Source organism: Ranitomeya variabilis, chromosome 6 (genome assembly GCF_051348905.1).
Source record: "Ranitomeya variabilis isolate aRanVar5 chromosome 6, aRanVar5.hap1, whole genome shotgun sequence".
Lineage (NCBI taxonomy): Eukaryota > Metazoa > Chordata > Amphibia > Anura > Dendrobatidae > Ranitomeya > Ranitomeya variabilis.
The window spans coordinates 83,240,867-83,262,894 of NC_135237.1; the positions used below are offsets into that span (position 1 = coordinate 83,240,867).

A 22,028-nucleotide genomic window follows, 5' to 3' on the forward strand; every position below is an offset into this window, starting at 1 on the left:
CATTTATTTGTTCATTTGAATGGGAGTGAATTATTGTACAATTGAGTGAGTTGGAAAGGTTAATTGTACTGTACAAACAAATATATGGTGAAACAAAAAAAAAAGGCAATGGCAATACACAAGATAATGCACAAGAAAATTTATTCAATTCAATAGCATTTGGCAATAAGAATGTGGGAGCTGCAAGTAGCAACAGTAGCACCATCACTGACACCTGCTGTAAGGGCAGGAGATACCAAATGCAGATCACTATTGTCCTCCTTTGCCTCCAGCAACTGTATTAGTTAGAAGGAAGTTATGGACGAAATGGCACATTACTCATCTCAAAGAGAGATGTTACTTCTGACAGTGACACCATTAATTAGAGTCAATTTTCTACACATTCCTTCTCATCTGTTGCCATAGTGATAGCTTTGTATTTTTTGACCTTTTGATATCCTCAGCCACAGAAATTCAGGTATTAAAATTAAATTTCACAACAACTTCTTCTAGTTCATGTACTGCAAGAGATGTATGTCATGCTGGGGGTGTGGACCAACTGCGCCACGGACCGTGGAGAGCCTTGGGGGAACTAGAGACCCATGTATATTATGAACAGAAGCTTGAAAAACCTGTAAAAATGAAACAATGCTCGTCTTGAAGTTAAGACTGTCGTGGAACAGAAAAAGGATTGGCCACTTGGTTCTTCACTAGAGCTCCTGATGTTGAGGATAGACGATCGCCAAACATAAATTCGGATATGAGACATTTGGATTCGTGATCGGAAACACCAGCATTTTTTCTTAAAATCGGAAAAAGTTGGTAAAATTCTGTAAAAGTGTTTGAAAATAATTGCATTGCCACTATAGTATTTTAAAGTAGATAATAGATAGATGATAGAAAGATAAAAAAAAGGCAATTCAGCAGCCGCGTACAGTAAAATCACAACAGGACCAAACAGGATAGAATAGATGGATTACATAGAGTATATATACATAGAATAGATAGATATATACAGTACAGACCAAAAGTTTGGACACACCTTCTCATTTAAAGATTTTTCTGTATTTTCATGACTATGAAAATTGTACATTCACACTGAACTATGAATTAACACATGTAGAATTATATACTTAACAAAAAAGTGTGAAACAACTGAAATTATTTCTTATATTCTAGGCTCTTCAAAGTAGCCACCTTTTGCTTTGATGACTGCTTTGCACACTCTTGCATTCTCTTGATGAGCTTCATAGTTCATAGTTTTGATGCCTTCAGTGTGAATGTACAATTTTCATAGTCATGAAAATACAGAAAAATCTTTAAATGAGATGGTGTGTCCTGTACAGGTTTGGCCTGTACTGTAGTTATAAGTGTCACACACACACACACACGCACATATATATATATATATACTAGATTGTGGCCCGATTCTAACGCATCAGGTATTCTAGAATATGCATGTCCCCGTAGTATATGGACAATGATGATTCCAGAATTCACGGCAGACTGTGCCCGTCGCTGATTGGTCGAGGCAACCTTTATGACATCATCGTCGCCATGGCAACCATTATGACATCTACGTCGATACTGTGCCCGTCGCTGATTGGTCGAGGCCTGGCGGCAGACTGTGCCCGTCGCTGATTGGTCGAGGCAACCTTTATGACATCATCGTCGCCATGCTGTGCCCGTCTCTGATTGGTCGAGGCCTGGCGGCCTCGACCAATCAGAGACGCAGGATTTCCAGGACAGACAGACAGACAGACAGACAGACGGAAAAACCCTTAGACAATTATATATATAGATATCTATATATATAATTGTCTAAGGGTTTTTCTGTCTGTCTGTCTGTCTGTCCTGGAAATCCCGCGTCTCTGATTGGTCGAGGCCGCCAGGCCTCGACCAATCAGCGACAGGCACAGCATGGTGACGATGATGTCATAAAGGTTGCCTTGACCAATCAGCGACGGGCACAGTCTGCCGCAAATTCGCCTCGGCCAATCAGCGACGGGCACAGTATCGACGTAGATGTCATAATGGTTGCCATGGCGACGATGATGTCATAAAGGTTGCCTTGACCAATCAGCGATGGGCACAGTCTGCCGCGAATTCTGGAATCATCATTGTCCATATACTACGGGGACATGCATATTCTAGAATACCCGATGCATTAGAATCGGGCCACAGTCTAGTATATATATATATACATACTGTATGTTACATAGATAGATAGAAGAAAAGCTGGCAATTCAGCAGCCATGTACTGTAAAATCACAGCAGAAGCCGACAGGATAGAATAGATGGATTGCATATAGTATATACACATAGAATAGATAGATATACAGATGTCATTCACATATACAATTAGTACAGTGTGCGTGCAGCTTACTGTACATGTATTTAATTATTAAAAGATTATTTTTCTGAAAAAAATGTTGTGGGCTCCCGCGTAATTTTCTTATCCAGCAGAGGGAAAGCCGATGGCTGGGGGCAGATGTTTATAGTCAGAGAAATAGTCATGGAACGTCCCAGGCTATTAATATCAGCTCACAGCTGTACACTTAGCTTTACTAGCTATTAAAATGGGGGACCCCCAAAAAATGACATAGGGTCCCCCTACAGTTAATAACCAGCACAGGCTAGGCAGACAGCTGTGGGCTGATATTAATAGCCTAAAAGGGGTCATGGATACTGTCCCCCACAGGCTAAAAGCATCAGCTCCCAGACACCCCAGAAAAGGCGCATCTATAAGATGCACCAATTCTGGCACTTAGCCTCATTCTTTCCACTTGTCCTGTCTTGGTGGCAAGTGGGGTGATAGTTGGTGGGAGGTTGAGGTCACCTTCGTATTGCAAGGTGACATCAAGCCCAGAAGTTAGTAATGGAGACTGGAGAGGCATCATACTAACCCCATAGTCATATTGTATAAAAGCACACACACACCCAGGATATAGTCATTTAATTGGAAGAATGACACAGACTCCTTTAATAAATCTTAATTTAATCATACTTACTGCATCACCCATTCCAGTGACACCATTGTCTCCTGCAAGAGAATTAAAATAACAAACAATATTTCTCACCTTTCCGCAGAGAAGAAAATAATTCATATATCCCTCTATGGGTATAGCTTTTCTACATCTAGATGGCAGGCTGCATGGTTGCATGATGCAACCATGCAGCCTGTCATCCAGCAGAGACACTGAGCAGCATCTGCTACCGCTGTCCAGTGTCTCGCAGTGAACTCCTATAACCTAACTGATGTCACCGTGAGAGTGAGAAAGTTCTCATGCTTGTGGTGCCTTCAGAAAGGTCCTGGAAGTTAAAAGCCAATGAATTCACTTCACCTATCTGATGCCAGTGTGAGTGCAGTGGGAAAATTTCTAATGGCGCTCACACTGACGTCATTTAGGTGAAGTGAGTTAATTGGCTGTGAACTCCCAGGACCTTTCTGATGGTACCGTGATAACTTTCTCATGCTCGCGGTGTCGTCAGTCAGGTCATAGGAGTTTACCACGAGAGAAACTCCGGCAGTGGGAAACACCGGTGTTTGTATTGTGTATTCATTTGCTTTTTGCCTCCTATTGACTCCAATGGCATTTGGCTATTATTAGAAAATATTCGGTAATTAAATTCGCTAATATTGCAAATTCGGTGATCGTCATCCGAACCGAATATTAAAATGTTCACTCATCTCTAGTCACCATGTACTTTTCCAAGACAGACCCTGGAACTGCAGCAGCTTATCCCAAGGGGACAGGGATGAAGGTATGGACTCGGGGTAGCTGGTAGGGCAGGAACAGGATCACGGACAGAATAGATATTAGAGCTGGTTCAGACGGAGGGATTTCAGGACCGTAGGACTGGCTCAGAGTTCAGGCAGGATAGATTCAGACAGAATGGTAGCAGGTGCAAGTACTGGTGCAAATTAGATAGGTTCAGGTAGTCAGAACTGGTTCAGGTTCTGGTTAACAGGACAGGTAAGTGAACTTGGACCTGACAATGGACTTAGAAGCCTGCAGTTTAACTAAATACTAATATTGGGCACCTTCCAACAGGTGAAGATGACTTAACTACTAAGTGCCTCAAAGCCATTGGCTGGAGACACATCTTAAAAAGGGACAAGGAGCGATGAGGTCCCTCAGGGTCAATGTCACATGCAGCACTATATAGGAGGAAGAGTAGCAGCAGGTGGGTCTGGAGGGGGACATTAAAATATACCAGACACAGGCAGGAAACAATTTTGACTGTCAGGGTGAAATTGATAACCACAATGACGCTGGCTATGATGACCAACAGTTGCGGTTGGAGGGGGGAAGTAATGGTGACATCAGTCGTGTTAGCAAGGATGTCAGGTTATATGCTCAATTGCTTGTGGGCTGACAAGCATATCATTATCATCAAGGACAGGAATGAGTTTTGGATTTCCATACATTTAGAACTTTGCTATGCTTTTAGATATTTTCTATTGGAATTTCATCCAATTTTCAAAAGGAAGTAAAAATTGGTGTATAACCAGAATCAGTTGAATCCCCTGCATGACAAGGCTTTCCCCAAACTCCCCACAGAGTTAATGCTACCCTGCCTGTGTAGCAGAAGCAGCAGCAATTACATTATATATTACATATGACACTTGATAAGCTTTATCCACCACTGTGCCAACAACTAGGTTCAGTTATAACTGGATTATATCCTTTCTCCAGCATATGCTCTAAGCCTTGACCCCATAGTTTTCTGGCTCAGTAGATTGGTTCAATAATACAAAATCTCAGATACAGGCACCATAATATAAGCACTCAGTCCTCAATCTATCTACTGGGACTGAAAAGGGTTGTAACCCTACGGAGCTCCCAAATACGTATTAAACACAGACACATGGAGCATATAAAACACCAAAAAATATATTGAACATGTAAATTTTAATATTGATTCAATAAAATATACAGAACAGTCATGTATCACAACAGATTAATCAATAACAGAGCTATTCAAATTGGGTGCACAAAATATGTGGTGTCACCCCCCAGGCATAAGCTCAGATGAAGGGGCCTTCACATGAAATATATATGGAAACATAAAGTTCCAGTGCATGTAATCATGATGAAAGCCAGACCGGAAATGGTGGACTCAAAACACCACATAAGGAGCATACAGTGTAATACAAAGATACTAAGTCAGTGACCAACAATGTATTTACCAAAACAGTGGTGAGACAAGTCACACCATCACTAGTTATCACCTGTATTCATGGCTGTGAGCATGATACGTGCCTGTTGTGAATTCTGTTCTTGGGCTCCCTCCAGTGGTTATAAGTGGTAGCGCTGCTGTCTGTCCTTCACAGCAGTTATCAGGTGTGTCCACTCTGGACTGGGCTATTTAGTCTGGCCTCACCCTTTAGTCAGTGCCAGTTGTCCATTGTATTCTGGAGGATTCACATCCCTTCATGGTTTCTCCTGCTTCCTGGTCTTTTCACCAAGATAAGTTCTGCTTGTTTTGCAGCCCACATGTTGTGGGCCTCATTGTTCAGTGCATTTCATGTTTTTTCTTGTCCAGCTTAATCTGTGTAAGGATTTATGCAGTCAAGCTGGAATCTCTGGAGAGGCAGATATACCCTCCATATCTTTAGTTAGATGTGGAGTTTTTTGTATTTTCTGTGGTGGATATTTCCTAGTATTTTAATACTGACCGCATAGTTCTCTGTCCTATCTTTCCTATTTAGCTAGATTGGCCTCCTTTGCTAAATCCTGTTTTCAGCCTGTGTATGTTTTTTCCTCTCCTCTCACAGTCAATATTTGTGGGGGGCTGCCTATCCTTTGGGAATTTTCTCTGAGGCGAGATAGTTTTCCCTTTTCTATCTATAGGGTTAATTAGTCCTCCGGCTGTGTCGAGGTGTCTAGGATCAGTAGGTACATCCCACGGCTACTTCTAGTTGCGGTGTTAAGTTCAGGGTCTGCGGTCAGTACAGGTACCACCTTCTCCAGAGTACGTCCAATGCTACTCCTGGGCCACCAGATCACAACACGTGCCCCGATGCACGTTTCACAACGGCTTCCTCAGGGGAGTCTGTTTCTGACAGTTTGAACAAACACATAGATGTTAGTGGCCTGCTTGAGGTCATTTTGCAGGGCTCTGGCATTGCTTCTCCTGTTCTTTCTGTTCTACAAATGAGGAGGTAGCTGTCCTGCTGCTCAGTTGTTGCTCTCCTAAGACCCCCTCCACATCTCCTGGTATCTGCTCCATGCGCTGCACACTGTGCTGACAGACACAGCTACCCTTCTTGCCACAGCTCGCAGTTAATATGCATACTGATTGAGCTGCACTACTTGAGCAACTTTTGTGGGTTCTAGACACCGCCTCATGCTACTGTACAGTACCTCTAGTGGTGAGAGCAATGACAAAATACAAAGGTGACCAAAAGAACAGACAAAAAGGATGAGAACAGACAAATGGTCTGTGGTCACCCCTGCAGAAACACTCCTTTATAGGGGTTGTCTTGCTATTTGCCTATCATTTCTACTTGTCTGTTCCATTAGCACAACAGCAGGAGAAATTGATTCACAATCGGTGTTGCTTCATAACTGGACAGGTTGATTTCATAGAAGAGTGATTGACTTGGAGTTGCATTGTGTTGTTTAAGTGTTCCTTTTATTTTTTGAGCAGTGTATATATGTACCCCAATACGGTCACTGCAAACTCCACAATAACAAAAGGAACTACTAGCTACCAATATCTTTATGGCTTTAAATTTTTCTTTATGACAGGCGTACTGTCATATCTAGCCTTTAGTGAACTATCAGAGAGGGTATTCATGCAGCAGGTGGCTTTGTCATGCCGATGCAGACCAGATTGTCCATCACAAGGGTGGGTAATCTTATATTTGTCAAAATGTATCAAGCATGAATCAGTGAGGATTTTCATTCAGTTATTAAAATTTTGGGAAGAACGCTAGTGCAATTTTTGATGCATTTTTTTGAGCCAAAGACAGAAATAAGATGCAATATTGAGAAGATTACATCCTTCATTTTTCATTCATTTTAAGTCCACTCCTGACACCAGTACAGGTGCTGGCACTGGGAAGATTAGTATAATGTATTTTTTTTATAACCCACTTCCCAGTCCTAAAGAGCATCAGGAAGCTTTCTTTTTTAGAGCAATTTGATCAACAAATAATTTGGGTTCTGTAAAATCCAATTTTTTGGTGAATTATGAAGTGAACTTACCATATTTTTTTGATTATATGACGCATTTTTTTCCCAAGAAATTTTGGTGGCATAATTGCAGCATACCTTACCGGCTGCGTTGGAGTGGGATCTCAGGGTCGCTGCTGACGGAGGCAAGAGTAGGTCGATGCTGTGGGCATCAGGCTGGGAGGAAGGGGTGTTTGGAGGTGCCACGCTGAGGGTGTTAGGTGGTGCGGGGGCTCCTCTAACATTTTGTGAAAGCCCAGAGCCCCTGCACTTCCTTGGTTTACATTGTGGTGGACTTCGGGAAAATGGCCGTCAAAGGGCAGTGCATGTGCAGATGGAGATGGAGCCCCAGCATCACCGCACACCTGCAGCATCGCACCTCCGAACACCCTTTTCCCCCTAGCCTGGGGTCCACAGCCATCACATTTTTTGTCACTTCACAAATTCTTAATCGGATTGAGATCTGGGGATTGGGCTGGCCACTTCATAATATCAATCTTGTTGGTCTGAAACCAGGATGTGGCCGCTTACTTGTGTGTGTTTGGGGTTGCTGTCCTGCTGTAAACCGATTTAAAGGGCATTTCTTAAGCATAAAACATCTTGACCTCTTCCATTATTTTGATATATTCAAACTGGTACATGATGCCTGGTATGCGATAAATGGGCCCAACTCCATAGTATGAAATCCCCAAACCATTATGCTTGCACCCCCATGTTTTACAGTCTTCACTAGGGTTGAGCGAAACGGGTCGATCATTTTCAAAAGTCGCCGACTTTTGGCTAAGTCGGCGTCTCATGAAACCCGATCCGACCCCTGTGCTTGTCGGCCATGCGGTACGCGACTTTCGCGCCAAAGTCGCGTTTCAATTACGCGAAAAGCGCCATTTCTCAGCCAATGAAGGTGAACGCAGAGTGTGGGCAGCGTGATGACATAGATCCTGGTCCCCACCATCTTAGAGAAGGGCATTGCAGTGATTGGCTTGCTGTCTGCGGCGTCACAGGGGCTATAAAGGGGCGTTCCCGCCGACCGCCATCTTACTGCTGCTGATCTGAGCTTAGGGACAGGTTGCTGCCGCTTCGTCAGAAGCAGGGAGAGCGTTAGGCAGGGTCCACTAACCACCAAACCGCTTGTGCTGCAGCGATTTCCACTGTCCAACACCACCTTCGGTGTGCAGGGACTGTGGAAGCTATTTTTTTTTTTTTTTCCCCTCAGCGCTGTAGCTCATTGGGCTGCCCTAGAAGGCTCCGTGATAGCTGTGTGTACGCCACTGTGGAAACCAACTGCTTTTTTCAAAGCACATATCCTCTTGTTCCTTCCTTTCTGCACAGCTATCTTTTTTGTTTGTCCACACTTTTTATTTAATTTGTGCATCAGTCCACTCCTATTGCTGCCTGCCATACCTGGCTTACATTACTGCAGGGAGATAGTAATTGTAGGACAGTTTTTTTTTTTTTTTTGTTTTTATTTGTGGGAGATTAAGATTGGCATTTCTGCTACAGTGCCATCCCTGTGTGTGCCATCTCTCACTGAGTGGGCCATAGAAAGCCTATTTATTTTTTCCGTGATTTGTGTTCTAAAATCTACCTCAACACAAAAACACTACATCAATCAGTGGGAGAAAAATATTGGCCTCAGTCAGGGCTTGTGTGCCACTGCTGTGTGTGCTATCTCTCATTCAGTGGGCTATAGCAAGCCTATTTTTTTTTTTTTTTTTTTAATATTATTTGGTTTCTAAAGTCTCCCTGAAAAAAAAAAAAAAACCTAAAAAAACAGTGGGAGAGTAATATTGCCCTTTCAGCTTGTGTGCCAGTCTTGACTCCTGGGTGTGCCACCTCTCTCCCTCTCATTCAGTGGGCCATAGAAAGCCTATTTATTTATTTTTTTAAATATTATTGGGTTTCTAAAGTCTCCCTTAAAAAACAAAAAATACATAAAAAAACAGTGGGAGAGTAATATTGCCCTTTCAGCTTGTGTGCCAGTCTTGACTCCTGGGTGTGCCACCTCTCTCCCTTTCATTCAGTGGGCCATAGAAAGCCTATTTATTTTTTCCGTGATTTGTGTTCTAAATTCTACCTCAACACAAAAACACTACATCAATCAGTGGGAGAAAAATATTGGCCTCAGTCAGGGCTTGTGTGCCACTGCTGTGTGTGCTATCTCTCATTCAGTGGGCTATAGCAAGCCTATTTTTTTTTTTTTTTTTTTTAATATTATTTGGTTTCTAAAGTCTCCCGGAAAAAACAAAAAAAACCTAAAAAAACAGTGGGAGAGTAATATTGCCCTTTCAGCTTGTGTGCCAGTCTTGACTCCTGGGTGTGCCACCTCTCTCTCTCATTCAGTGGGCCATAGAAAGGCTATTTTTTTTTTGGTTTTTTTAATATTATTTGGTTTCTAAAGTCTCCCTGAAAAAAAAAAAAAAAACATAAAAAAACAGTGGGAGAGTAATATTGCCCTTTCAGCTTGTGTGCCAGTCTTGACTCCTGGGTGTGCCACCTCTCTCCCTTTCATTCAGTGGGCCATAGAAAGCCTATTTATTTTTTCCGTGATTTGTGTTCTAAATTCTACCTCAACACAAAAACACTACATCAATCAGTGGGAGAAAAATATTGGCCTCAGTCAGGGCTTGTGTGCCACTGCTGTGTGTGCTATCTCTCATTCAGTGGGCTATAGCAAGCCTATATATATATATTTTTTTTTAATATTATTTGGTTTCTAAAGTCTCCCTGAAAAAACAAAAAAAACCTAAAAAAACAGTGGGAGAGTAATATTGCCCTTTCAGCTTGTGTGCCAGTCTTGACTCCTGGGTGTGCCACCTCTCTCCCTCTCATTCAGTGGGCCATAGAAAGCCTATTTATTTTTTTTTTTAAATATTATTGGGTTTCTAAAGTCTCCCTTAAAAAACAAAAAATACATAAAAAAACAGTGGGAGAGTAATATTGCCCTTTCAGCTTGTGTGCCAGTCTTGACTCCTGGGTGTGCCACCTCTCTCCCTTTCATTCAGTGGGCCATAGAAAGCCTATTTATTTTTTCCGTGATTTGTGTTCTAAATTCTACCTCAACACAAAAACACTACATCAATCAGTGGGAGAAAAATATTGGCCTCAGTCAGGGCTTGTGTGCCACTGCTGTGTGTGCTATCTCTCATTCAGTGGGCTATAGCAAGCCTATTTTTTTTTTTTTTTTTTTAATATTATTTAGTTTCTAAAGTCTCCCTGAAAAAACAAAAAATACATAAAAAAACAGTGGGAGAGTAATATTGCCCTTTCAGCTTGTGTGCCAGTCTTGACTCCTGGGTGTGCCACCTCTCTCTCTCATTCAGTGGGCCATAGAAAGGCTATTTTTTTTTTGGTTTTTTTAATATTATTTGGTTTCTAAAGTCTCCCTGAAAAAAAAAAAAAAAACATACAAAAAACAGTGGGAGAGTAATATTGCCCTTTCAGCTTGTGTGCCAGTCTTGACTCCTGGGTGTGCCACCTCTCTCCCTTTCATTCAGTGGGCCATAGAAAGCCTATTTATTTATTTTTTTAAATATTATTGGGTTTCTAAAGTCTCCCTTAAAAAACAAAAAATACATAAAAAAACAGTGGGAGAGTAATATTGCCCTTTCAGCTTGTGTGCCAGTCTTGACTCCTGGGTGTGCCACCTCTCTCTCTCATTCAGTGGGCCATAGAAAGGCTATTTTTTTTTTTTTTCCTTGATTTGTGTTCTAAAATCTACCTCAACACAAAAACACTACATCAATCAGTGGGAGAAAAATATTGGCCTCAGTCAGGGCTTGTGTGCCACTGCTGTGTGTGCTATCTCTCATTCAGTGGGCTATAGAAAGCCTATTTATTTATTTATTTTTTTTCTTATTATTTGGTTTCTAAAGTCTCCCTGAAAAAAAAAAATACATAAATTAGGTGGGAGATTAATATTGACATTAGTGCTTGAGTGACAGTCCTGCGTGTGTGTCATCTCTGTGATTTTGTGCCACAGAAAACAGAGTGTGTAACATTGTGCCTGATTTTCCTTGTGGTCTCACCAACCTGTTAAGGGATATTGAAATCATACTGAAGTTATAGCTCACCGTGTAAGTTGTTTGACAGCAACAAATAAAGTTACTTTGGTTAAGATTTTAAAACAATGAGGAAGTCTGGTGCAAGAGGTCGTCGTGGGCGTTCATTGTCAGCTGGTAATGATGGTAGTGGTAGTGGAGCATCAGGTGGTCGTGGGGATAAAAATATTCCACCTAAGTCTGGAGCTGTGGAGCCAGTTTCGTCGTCAGGCTACACAAGGCCTCGAACGCTCTCTTTTCTGGGAGTAGGAAAACCGCTTTTAAAGGCGGAGCAGCAACAGCAAGTTTTGGCTTACATTGCAGACTCAGCCTCTAGCTCTTTTGCCTCCTCTTCCGAAACTGGTAAATGTAAAAGCAGCGCGTCGCTTGTGGATGTTCACGGTCAGGGACAAGTCGCTTCCTTGTCCTCCTCAGCAAAAACTACAACAAGAGAGAAGGATGCAGCAGGCGACACAACGGGTCACTCCATGGAGCTCTTTACACATACCGTCCCTGGCTTAGAAAGTGAAACATTTAACAGGCCATGCCCATTACAAGTATATTCTGACATGGAGTGCACTGATGCACAGCCACAGCCAGAGTACTATGCTGCTCCTTTGACTCAGACCACCACATTGCCCTCTCAGGGTACAGATCCACAATCAGACCCTGATGAGACTATGTTGCCCCGCCACGAACGCTATACCACCGACCGACACAGTGACACAGACGAAGTTGCACACGAGCTCGAAGAGGAGGTAATAGATGACCCAGTTATTGACCCCGATTGGCAGCCATTGGGGGAACAGGGTGCAGGCGGCAGTAGTTCAGAAGCGGAGGTGGAGGAGGGGCCGCAGCAGGCATCAACATCGCAACAGGTTCCATCTGCCGGGCCCGTATCTGGCCCAAAACGCGTGTCAAAGCCAAAACCTGTTGGAGCACAGCGTTGCCATCCGGTTAAAGCTCAGTCTGCAATCCCTGAAAAGGGATCCGAGTCTAGGAAGAGTGCAGTCTGGCATTTTTTTAAACAACATCCAACTGATCAGCGCAAAGTCATCTGTCAAAAATGTTCAACTAGCTTAAGCAGAGGTCAGAATCTGAAAAGTCTAAATACTAGTTGCATGCATAGACACTTAACCACCATGCATTTTCAAGCCTGGACTAACTACCAAACGTCCCTCAAGGTTGTAGCACCCTCGGCCAATGAAGCTAGTCAGCAACGCAACATCCCTTCCGTCACTGTAAGGCCACCATTTTCCGCACCACCGGCAGTATCTGTGCAGGTTTCTTTGCCAGCCAAAAGCAGTCAGGGTCAGGGAATCACCAGTTTTGTAGGAGGAAATATTGCATCTAGGGCACCGGCGGAAACAATACCGTCTCCAACCGTCTCTCAGTCTGCCATGTACACCGGCACACCCGAAAGTTCCACGATCTCCAGCTCTCCAGTCCAGCTCACCCTACATGAGACTCTGGTTAGAAAAAGGAAGTACTTATCCTCGCATCCGCGTACACAGGGTTTTAACGCCCACATAGCTAGACTAATCTCGTTAGAGATGATGCCCTACCGGTTAGTTGAAAGCGAAGCTTTCAAAGCCCTGATGGAGTACGCTGAACCACGATACGAGCTACCCAGTCGACACTTTTTTTCCAGAAAAGCCATCCCAGCCCTGCACCAGCATGTTAAACAGCGCATCGTCCATGCACTCAGGCAATCTGTGAGTACAAAGGTGCACCTGACTACAGATGCATGGACCAGTAGGCATGGCCAGGGACGTTATGTGTCCATCACGGCACACTGGGTGAATGTGGTGGATGCAGGGTCCACAGGCGACATCAATTTAGGGACAGTTGTGCCTAGCCCACGGTCTAGGAAACAGTTGGCTGTAGGCGTTCGCACCCCCTCCTCCTCCTCCTCCTCGTCCTCCTGCAGAAGCTACAGCTCTTCCACAGAACGCAGTCTGCCAACCACTCCATCGGCAGATGACACTGTTGCACACCAGTTGTCCCATTATGGGCCAGCTACTGCCAAGCGTCAGCAGGCTGTATTGGCTATGAAGTGCTTGGGCGACAACAGACACACCGCGGAAGTTCTGTCCGAGTTCTTGCAACAAGAAACACAGTCGTGGCTGGGCACAGTAGATCTTGAGGCAGGCAAGGTAGTGAGTGATAACGGAAGGAATTTCATGGCTGCCATCTCCCTTTCCCAACTGAAACACATTCCTTGCCTGGCTCACACCTTAAACCTGGTGGTGCAGTGCTTATTGAAAACTTATCCTGGGTTCTCCGACCTGCTCCTCAAAGTGCGTGCACTTTGCTCACATATCCGACGTTCGCCTGTACACGCCAGCCGTATGCAGACCTATCAGCGGTCTTTGAACCTTCCCCAGCATCGCCTAATCATAGACGTTGCAACAAGGTGGAACTCAACACTGCACATGCTTCAGAGACTGTGCGAACAGAGGCGTGCTGTTATTTATTTGTGGGAGGATACACGGGCAGGCAGTAGGATGGCAGACATGGAGTTGTCAGGTGTGCAGTGGTCTAAGATACAAGACATGTGTCAAGTCCTTCAGTGTTTTGAGGAATGCACACGGCTGGTTAGTGCAGACAACGCCGTAATAAGCATGAGCATCCCCCTAATGCGTCTGCTGATGCAAAGTTTGACGCACATAAAGGAGCAGGCGTCTGCACCAGAGGAAGAGGAAAGCCTTGATGACAGTCAGCCATTGTCTGGTCAGGGCAGTGTACAGGACGAGGTAGCGGGCGAAGAGGAGGTGGAGGACGAGGAGGATGATGGGGATGAGTATATTTTTAATGCCGAACCTTTCCCGGGGGCACAGGAAATTGGTTGCGTGTCACGGCCGGGTTCTGGTTTTTTGAGGGACACAAGTGACGTAGATTTGCCTGCAACTGCCCCTCAACCAATCACAACCGGAGATTTGACAACTGGAACTTTGGCCCACATGGCGGATTATGCCTTACGTATCCTAAAAAGGGACACACGCATTACGAAAATGATGAACGATGACGATTACTGGTTGGCCTGCCTCCTTGATCCACGCTATAAAGGCAAATTGCAAAATATTATGCCACATGAGAACTTGGAACTAATATTAGCAACCAAACAATCAACTCTTGTTGACCGTTTGCTTCAGGCATTCCCAGCACACAGCGCACGTGATCGTTCTCACACGAGCTCCAGGGGGCAGCAGACTAGGAGTGTTAGGGGTGCACACATCAGAAGTGGCGTTGGACAGAGGGGTTTTCTGACCAGGTTGTGGAGTGATTTTGCTATGACCGCAGACAGGACAGGTACTGCTGCATCAATTGAAAGTGACAGGAGACAACATTTGTCCAGTATGGTTACTAACTATTTTTCATCCCTTATCGATGTTCTCCCTCAACCGTCATTCCCATTTGATTACTGGGCCTCCAAATTAGACACCTGGCCAGAATTGGCAGAATATGCATTGCAGGAGCTTGCTTGCCCGGCAGCAAGTGTCCTATCAGAAAGAGTATTCAGTGCTGCAGGTTCAATATTAACCGAAAAAAGGACTCGTCTGGCTACCCAAAATGTTGACGATCTAACATTCATTAAAATGAACCACAACTGGATTTCTAAATCTTTTGCCCCACCTTGCCCGGCCGACACCTAGCTTTCCTATGAAAAGCTCTTGCCTGTGAATTACTTTTCTAATGTCTAATTTGCTGCAGCTGATTGTACAGCATACGACATGTTTACACCTCCCTAAATGGCAAAACTCCCCACACGGGGCTGTGGTATCGCGACTTGGCGCAAGCACCCGTGAGACTGCTGTTTGTCTGAAGAGGTGGGTGTGCTCGCTTTTGGTTGACGGCATTGCTACTGGGTCCCTCATAGTACAATGTAGTGTCTCTGGCGGTGGTGGTGCGCACCCAACGTCAGACACACCGTTGTAACATGAGGGGCCCTGGGGCGGTCCCGCCGGCCTCAAGAGAGTTCCCCCCTACCCCAGCTCAAAATGTGCTCTACCACGTCCAAAATTATGTCGCACAGCTCCACCAATCTTTAGTCTATTCGCTGACATCATTCAATATCTGGCACTGACAATACAAATTTGTAGACATCTATGATGCAACTTAAAGTAGTCTGTGTCTGTGTCCTATATTGGCACCATTAAATAGTTACTGCCAAATTACTATGTCAGAAACTCAGTAGATGAGCCCACCCCTGTACCTAAGTATGCCACCTTTTTTTTTGTTGTGGTTGTTTTGCGAGACATTAACATCTATTTATATTTTGGGAGTACTGGGACAGACACTCCTTGCACTACTCCTCCACTCACCACCAAGCTGCCTGTGTATCCATGTAACCGCTGTAAAGCTGCCATGAGCCTATTGTTTGTTATTTTAGGCCTTTGATAGCCTGTCTGCGGTCCCTACTTTAAATACTCCTCCACTCACCACCACCAAGTTGCCTGCCCGTGTATCCATGTAACCGCTGTAAAACTGCCATGAGCCTATTGTTTGTTATTTTAGGCCTTTGAAGCCTGTCTGCGGTCCCTCCTTCCACTAGTCCTCCACTGACCAGACCACTGCTGCCCGTGTACCCCTGGAACCAATTATAAAGTGCCTACAGCCAGCCCATTTTCTTATGTTAGGCCTTTGAAGCCTGTCTGCGGTCCCTACTTTAAATACTCCTCCACTGACCACCAAGCTGCCTGCCCGTGTATCCATGTAACCGCTGTAAAACTGCCATGAGCCTATTGTTTGTTATGTTAGGCCTTTGATAGCCTGTCTGCGGTCCCTACTTTAAATACTCCTCCACTCACCACCAAGCTGCCTGCCCGTCTATCCATGTAACCGCTGTAAAACTGCAATGAGCCTATTGTTTGTTATTTTAGGCCTTTGATAGCCTGTCTGCGGTCCCTACTTGCAATACTCCTCCACTGACCACAATGCTGCCTGGAGTGCCTGCCTGTGTATCCATGTAACCGCTGTAAAACTGCCATGAGCCTATTGTTTGTTATTTTAGGCCTTTGAAGCCTGTCTGCGGTCCCTCCTTCCACTAGTCCTCCACTGACCAGACCACTGCTGCCCGTGTACCCCTGGAACCAATTATAAAGTGCCTACAGCCAGCCCATTTTCTTATGTTAGGCCTTTGAAGCCTGTCTGCGGTCCCTACTTTAAATACTCCTCCACTGACCACCAAGCTGCCTGCCCGTGTATCCATGTAACCGCTGTAAAACTGCCATGAGCCTATTGTTTGTTATTTTAGGCCTTTGATAGCCTGTCTGCGGTCCCTACTTTAAATACTCCTCCACTCACCACCAAGCTGCCTGCCCGTGTATCCATGTAACCGCTGTAAAACTGCCATGAGCCTATTGTTTGTTATGTTAGGCCTTTGATAGCCTGTCTGCGGTCCCTACTTTAAATACTCCTCCACTCACCACCACCAAGCTGCCTGCCCGTGTATCCATGTAACCGCTGTAAAACTGCCATGAGCCTATTGTTTGTTATGTTAGGCCTTTGATAGCCTGTCTGCGGTCCCTACTTTAAATACTCCTCCACTGACCACCAAGCTGCCTGCCCGTGTATCCATGTAACCGCTGTAAAACTGCCATAAGCCTATTGTTTGTTATTTTAGGCCTTTGATAGCCTGTCTGCGGTCCCTACTTTAAATACTCCTCCACTGACCACCAAGCTGCCTGCCCGTGTATCCATGTAACCGCTGTAAAACTGCCATAAGCCTATTGTTTGTTATTTTAGGCCTTTGATAGCCTGTCTGCGGTCCCTACTTTAAATACTCCTCCACTCACCACCACCAAGTTGCCTGCCCGTGTATCCATGTAACCGCTGTAAAACTGCCATGAGCCTATTGTTTGTTATTTTAGGCCTTTGAAGCCTGTCTGCGGTCCCTCCTTCCACTAGTCCTCCACTGACCAGACCACTGCTGCCCGTGTACCCCTGGAACCAATTATAAAGTGCCTACAGCCAGCCCATTTTCTTATGTTAGGCCTTTGAAGCCTGTCTGCGGTCCCTACTTTAAATACTCCTCCACTGACCACCAAGCTGCCTGCCCGTGTATCCATGTAACCGCTGTAAAACTGCCATGAGCCTATTGTTTGTTATGTTAGGCCTTTGATAGCCTGTCTGCGGTCCCTACTTTAAATACTCCTCCACTCACCACCAAGCTGCCTGCCCGTCTATCCATGTAACCGCTGTAAAACTGCAATGAGCCTATTGTTTGTTATTTTAGGCCTTTGATAGCCTGTCTGCGGCCCCTACTTGCAATACTCCTCCACTGACCACAATGCTGCCTGGAGTGCCTGCCTGTGTATCCATGTAACCGATGTAAAACTGCCATGACTGCCTACTGTTTGTTATTTTAGGCCTTTGATAGCCTGTCTGCAGCCCCTACTTGCAATACTCCTCCACTGACCACACCAATGCTGCCCGTGTACCCCTGGAACCTATTTAAAAGTTCATAGAGCCTAGTTATATATTTTATTTACTATTAATAAGGCCATGATGGACTACGCTGTACCACGCTACAAGCTAACCAGTCGACACTTCTTTTGCGAGAAAAGCCATCCCAACCCTCCACCAGCATGTAGAAGACCGCATTGTCCATGCACTCTGGCAATCTGTGAGTACAAAGGTGCACCTGACAACAGACGCATGGACCTGTAGGCATGGCCACGGAAGATTACGTGTCCATTACGGCGCAATGGGTTAATGTGGTGGATGCATGGTCCACAGGGGACAGCCTACTAAGTCTGTCTGCAGTCCCTAATTCAAATTGTCCTCCACTGTCTAAATCGGAGCTTCCACCTTCTGGCTTTCGGCCTATAGTATCAGAAATTAAACTGCATTTGGCCTTCAACTTTGGTTAGGGCCTACTAACGGCTTCTGCCCCTCCCTGGTGTTGCCCTCAACTAAATAAAGCTGAGCTTCAACCTTCTGCTCCAAATTACCATTTTGAAAAATGCAATAGGCTTTTCCGGCCTACTAAAGGTGTCTGTCTGTGTGCCCCTGCCTGGTGTTGCCCTCAACTAAATAAAGCTGAGCTTCAACCTTCTGCTCCAAATTACCATTTTGAAAAATGCAATAGGCTTTTCCGGCCTACTAAAGGTGTCTGTCTGTGTGCCCCTGCCTGGTGTTGTCCTCAACTAAATAAAGCTGAGCTTCAACCTTCCGGCTCTCATTAAGTGGTTTTAAAAAAAAAAAATGGTGGTTAGGGCCTACTAACGGCTTCTGCCCCTCCCTGGTGTTGCCCTCAACTAAATAAAGCTGAGCTTCAACCTTCTGCTCCAAATTACCATTTTGAAAAATTCAATAGGCTTTTCCGGCCTACTAAAGGTGTCTGTCTGTGTGCCCCTGCCTGGTGTTGCCCTCAACTAAATAAAGCTGAGCTTCAACCTTCTGCTCCAAATTACCATTTTGAAAAATGCAATAGGCTTTTCCGGCCTACTAAAGGTGTCTGTCTGTGTGCCCCTGCCTGGTGTTGTCCTCAACTAAATAAAGCTGAGCTTCAACCTTCCGGCTCTCATTAAGTGGTTTTAAAAAAAAAAATGGTGGTTAGGGCCTACTAACGGCTTCTGCCCCTCCCTGGTGTTGCCCTCAACTAAATAAAGCTGAGCTTCAACCTTCTGCTCCAAATTACCATTTTAAAAAATGCAATAGGCTTTTCCGGCCTACTAAAGGTGTCTGTCTGTGTGCCCCTGCCTGGTGTTGCCCTCAACTAAATAAAGCTGAGCTTCAACCTTCTGCTCCAAATTACCATTTTGAAAAATGCAATAGGCTTTTCCGGCCTACTAAAGGTGTCTGTCTGTGTGCCCCTGCCTGGTGTTGTCCTCAACTAAATAAAGCTGAGCTTCAACCTTCCGGCTCTCATTAAGTGGTTTTAAAAAAAAAAATGGTGGTTAGGGCCTACTAACGGCTTCTGCCCCTCCCTGGTGTTGCCCTCAACTAAATAAAGCTGAGCTTCAACCTTCTGCTCCAAATTACCATTTTAAAAAATGCAATAGGCTTTTCCGGCCTACTAAAGGTGTCTGTCTGTGTGCCACTGCCTGGTGTTGCCCTCAACTAAATAAAGCTGAGCTTCAACCTTCTGCTCCAAATTACCATTTTGAAAAATGCAATAGGCTTTTCCGGCCTACTAAAGGTGTCTGTCTGTGTGCCCCTGCCTGGTGTTGTCCTCAACTAAATAAAGCTGAGCTTCAACCTTCCGGCTCTCATTAAGTGGTTTTAAAAAAAAAAATGGTGGTTAGGGCCTACTAACGGCTTCTGCCCCTCCCTGGTGTTGTCCTCAACTAAATAAAGCTGAGCTTCAACCTTCCGGCTCTCATTAAGTGGTTTTAAAAAAAAAAATGGTGGTTAGGGCCTACTAACGGCTTCTGCCCCTCCCTGGTGTTGTCCTCAACTAAATAAAGCTGAGCTTCAACCTTCCGGCTCTCATTAAGTGGTTTTAAAAAAAAAAAATGGTGGTTAGGGCCTACTAACGGCTTCTGCCCCTCCCTGGTGTTGCCCTCAACTAAATAAAGCTGAGCTTCAACCTTCCGGCTCTCATTAAGTGGTTTTAAAAAAAAAAATGGTGGTTAGGGCCTACTAACGGCTTCTGCCCCTCCCTGGTGTTGTCCTCAACTAAATAAAGCTGAGCTTCAACCTTCCGGCTCTCATTAAGTGGTTTTAAAAAAAAAAAATGGTGGTTAGGGCCTACTAACGGCTTCTGCCCCTCCCTGGTGTTGCCCTCAACTAAATAAAGCTGAGCTTCAACCTTCTGCTCCAAATTACCATTTTGAAAAATGCAATAGGCTTTTCCGGCCTACTAAAGGTGTCTGTCTGTGTGCCCCTGCCTGGTGTTGTCCTCAACTAAATAAAGCTGAGCTTCAACCTTCCGGCTCTCATTAAGTGGTTTTAAAAAAAAAAATGGTGGTTAGGGCCTACTAACGGCTTCTGCCCCTCCCTGGTGTTGTCCTCAACTAAATAAAGCTGAGCTTCAACCTTCCGGCTCTCATTAAGTGGTTTTAAAAAAAAAAAATGGTGGTTAGGGCCTACTAACGGCTTCTGCCCCTCCCTGGTGTTGCCCTCAACTAAATAAAGCTGAGCTTCAACCTTCTGCTCCAAATTACCATTTTGAAAAATGCAATAGGCTTTTCCGGCCTACTAAAGGTGTCTGTCTGTGTGCCCCTGCCTGGTGTTGCCCTCAACTAAATAAAGCTGAGCTTCAACCTTCTGCTCCAAATTACCATTTTGAAAAATGCAATAGGCTTTTCCGGCCTACTAAAGGTGTCTGTCTGTGTGCCCCTGCCTGGTGTTGTCCTCAACTAAATAAAGCTGAGCTTCAACCTTCCGGCTCTCATTAAGTGGTTTTAAAAAAAAAAAATGGTGGTTAGGGCCTACTAACGGCTTCTGCCCCTCCCTGGTGTTGCCCTCAACTAAATAAAGCTGAGCTTCAACCTTCTGCTCCAAATTACCATTTTAAAAAATGCAATAGGCTTTTCCGGCCTACTAAAGGTGTCTGTCTGTGTGCCCCTGCCTGGTGTTGCCCTCAACTAAATAAAGCTGAGCTTCAACCTTCTGCTCCAAATTACCATTTTGAAAAATGCAATAGGCTTTTCCGGCCTACTAAAGGTGTCTGTCTGTGTGCCCCTGCCTGGTGTTGTCCTCAACTAAATAAAGCTGAGCTTCAACCTTCCAGCTCTCATTAAGTGGTTTTAAAAAAAAAAATGGTGGTTAGGGCCTACTAACGGCTTCTGCCCCTCCCTGGTGTTGTCCTCAACTAAATAAAGCTGAGCTTCAACCTTCCGGCTCTCATTAAGTGGTTTTAAAAAAAAAAATGGTGGTTAGGGCCTACTAACGGCTTCTGCCCCTCCCTGGTGTTGTCCTCAACTAAATAAAGCTGAGCTTCAACCTTCCGGCTCTCATTAAGTGGTTTTAAAAAAAAAAAATGGTGGTTAGGGCCTACTAACGGCTTCTGCCCCTCCCTGGTGTTGCCCTCAACTAAATAAAGCTGAGCTTCAACCTTCTGCTCCAAATTACCATTTTGAAAAATGCAATAGGCTTTTCCGGCCTACTAAAGGTGTCTGTCTGTGTGCCCCTGCCTGGTGTTGTCCTCAACTAAATAAAGCTGAGCTTCAACCTTCCGGCTCTCATTAAGTGGTTTTAAAAAAAAAAATGGTGGTTAGGGCCTACTAACGGCTTCTGCCCCTCCCTGGTGTTGTCCTCAACTAAATAAAGCTGAGCTTCAACCTTCCGGCTCTCATTAAGTGGTTTTAAAAAAAAAAATGGTGGTTAGGGCCTACTAACGGCTTCTGCCCCTCCCTGGTGTTGTCCTCAACTAAATAAAGCTGAGCTTCAACCTTCCGGCTCTCATTAAGTGGTTTTAAAAAAAAAAAATGGTGGTTAGGGCCTACTAACGGCTTCTGCCCCTCCCTGGTGTTGTCCTCAACTAAATAAAGCTGAGCTTCAACCTTCCGGCTCTCATTAAGTGGTTTTAAAAAAAAAAAATGGTGGTTAGGGCCTACTAACGGCTTCTGCCCCTCCCTGGTGTTGCCCTCAACTAAATAAAGCTGAGCTTCAACCTTCTGCTCCAACTTACCATTTTGAAAAATGCAATAGGCTTTTCCGGCCTACTAAAGGTGTCTGTCTGTGTGCCCCTGCCTGGTGTTGCCCTCAACTAAATAAAGCTAAGCTTCAACCTTCTGCTCCAAATTACCATTTTGAAAAATGCAATAGGCTTTTCCGGCCTACTAAAGGTGTCTGTCTGTGTGCCCCTGCCTGGTGTTGTCCTCAACTAAATAAAGCTGAGCTTCAACCTTCCGGCTCTCATTAAGTGGTTTTAAAA

General features: G+C 44.7%; 1 long non-coding RNA gene across 1 annotated transcript in view; it reads right to left on the bottom strand.

Annotated features, from left to right (window-relative positions):
• Nucleotides 1-234: 234 nt before the first annotated feature.
• Nucleotides 235-22,028, bottom strand: part of LOC143781843 (uncharacterized) — a 33,178-nt gene continuing 11,384 nt past the window's right edge. Inside the window, exons 2-3 of the long non-coding RNA XR_013216816.1 lie at nt 2,991-3,022; nt 235-611 (exon numbers count right to left, since the gene is read on the bottom strand). This is a non-coding gene — a long non-coding RNA (uncharacterized LOC143781843). The remainder of the gene's footprint in view (nt 612-2,990; nt 3,023-22,028) is intronic.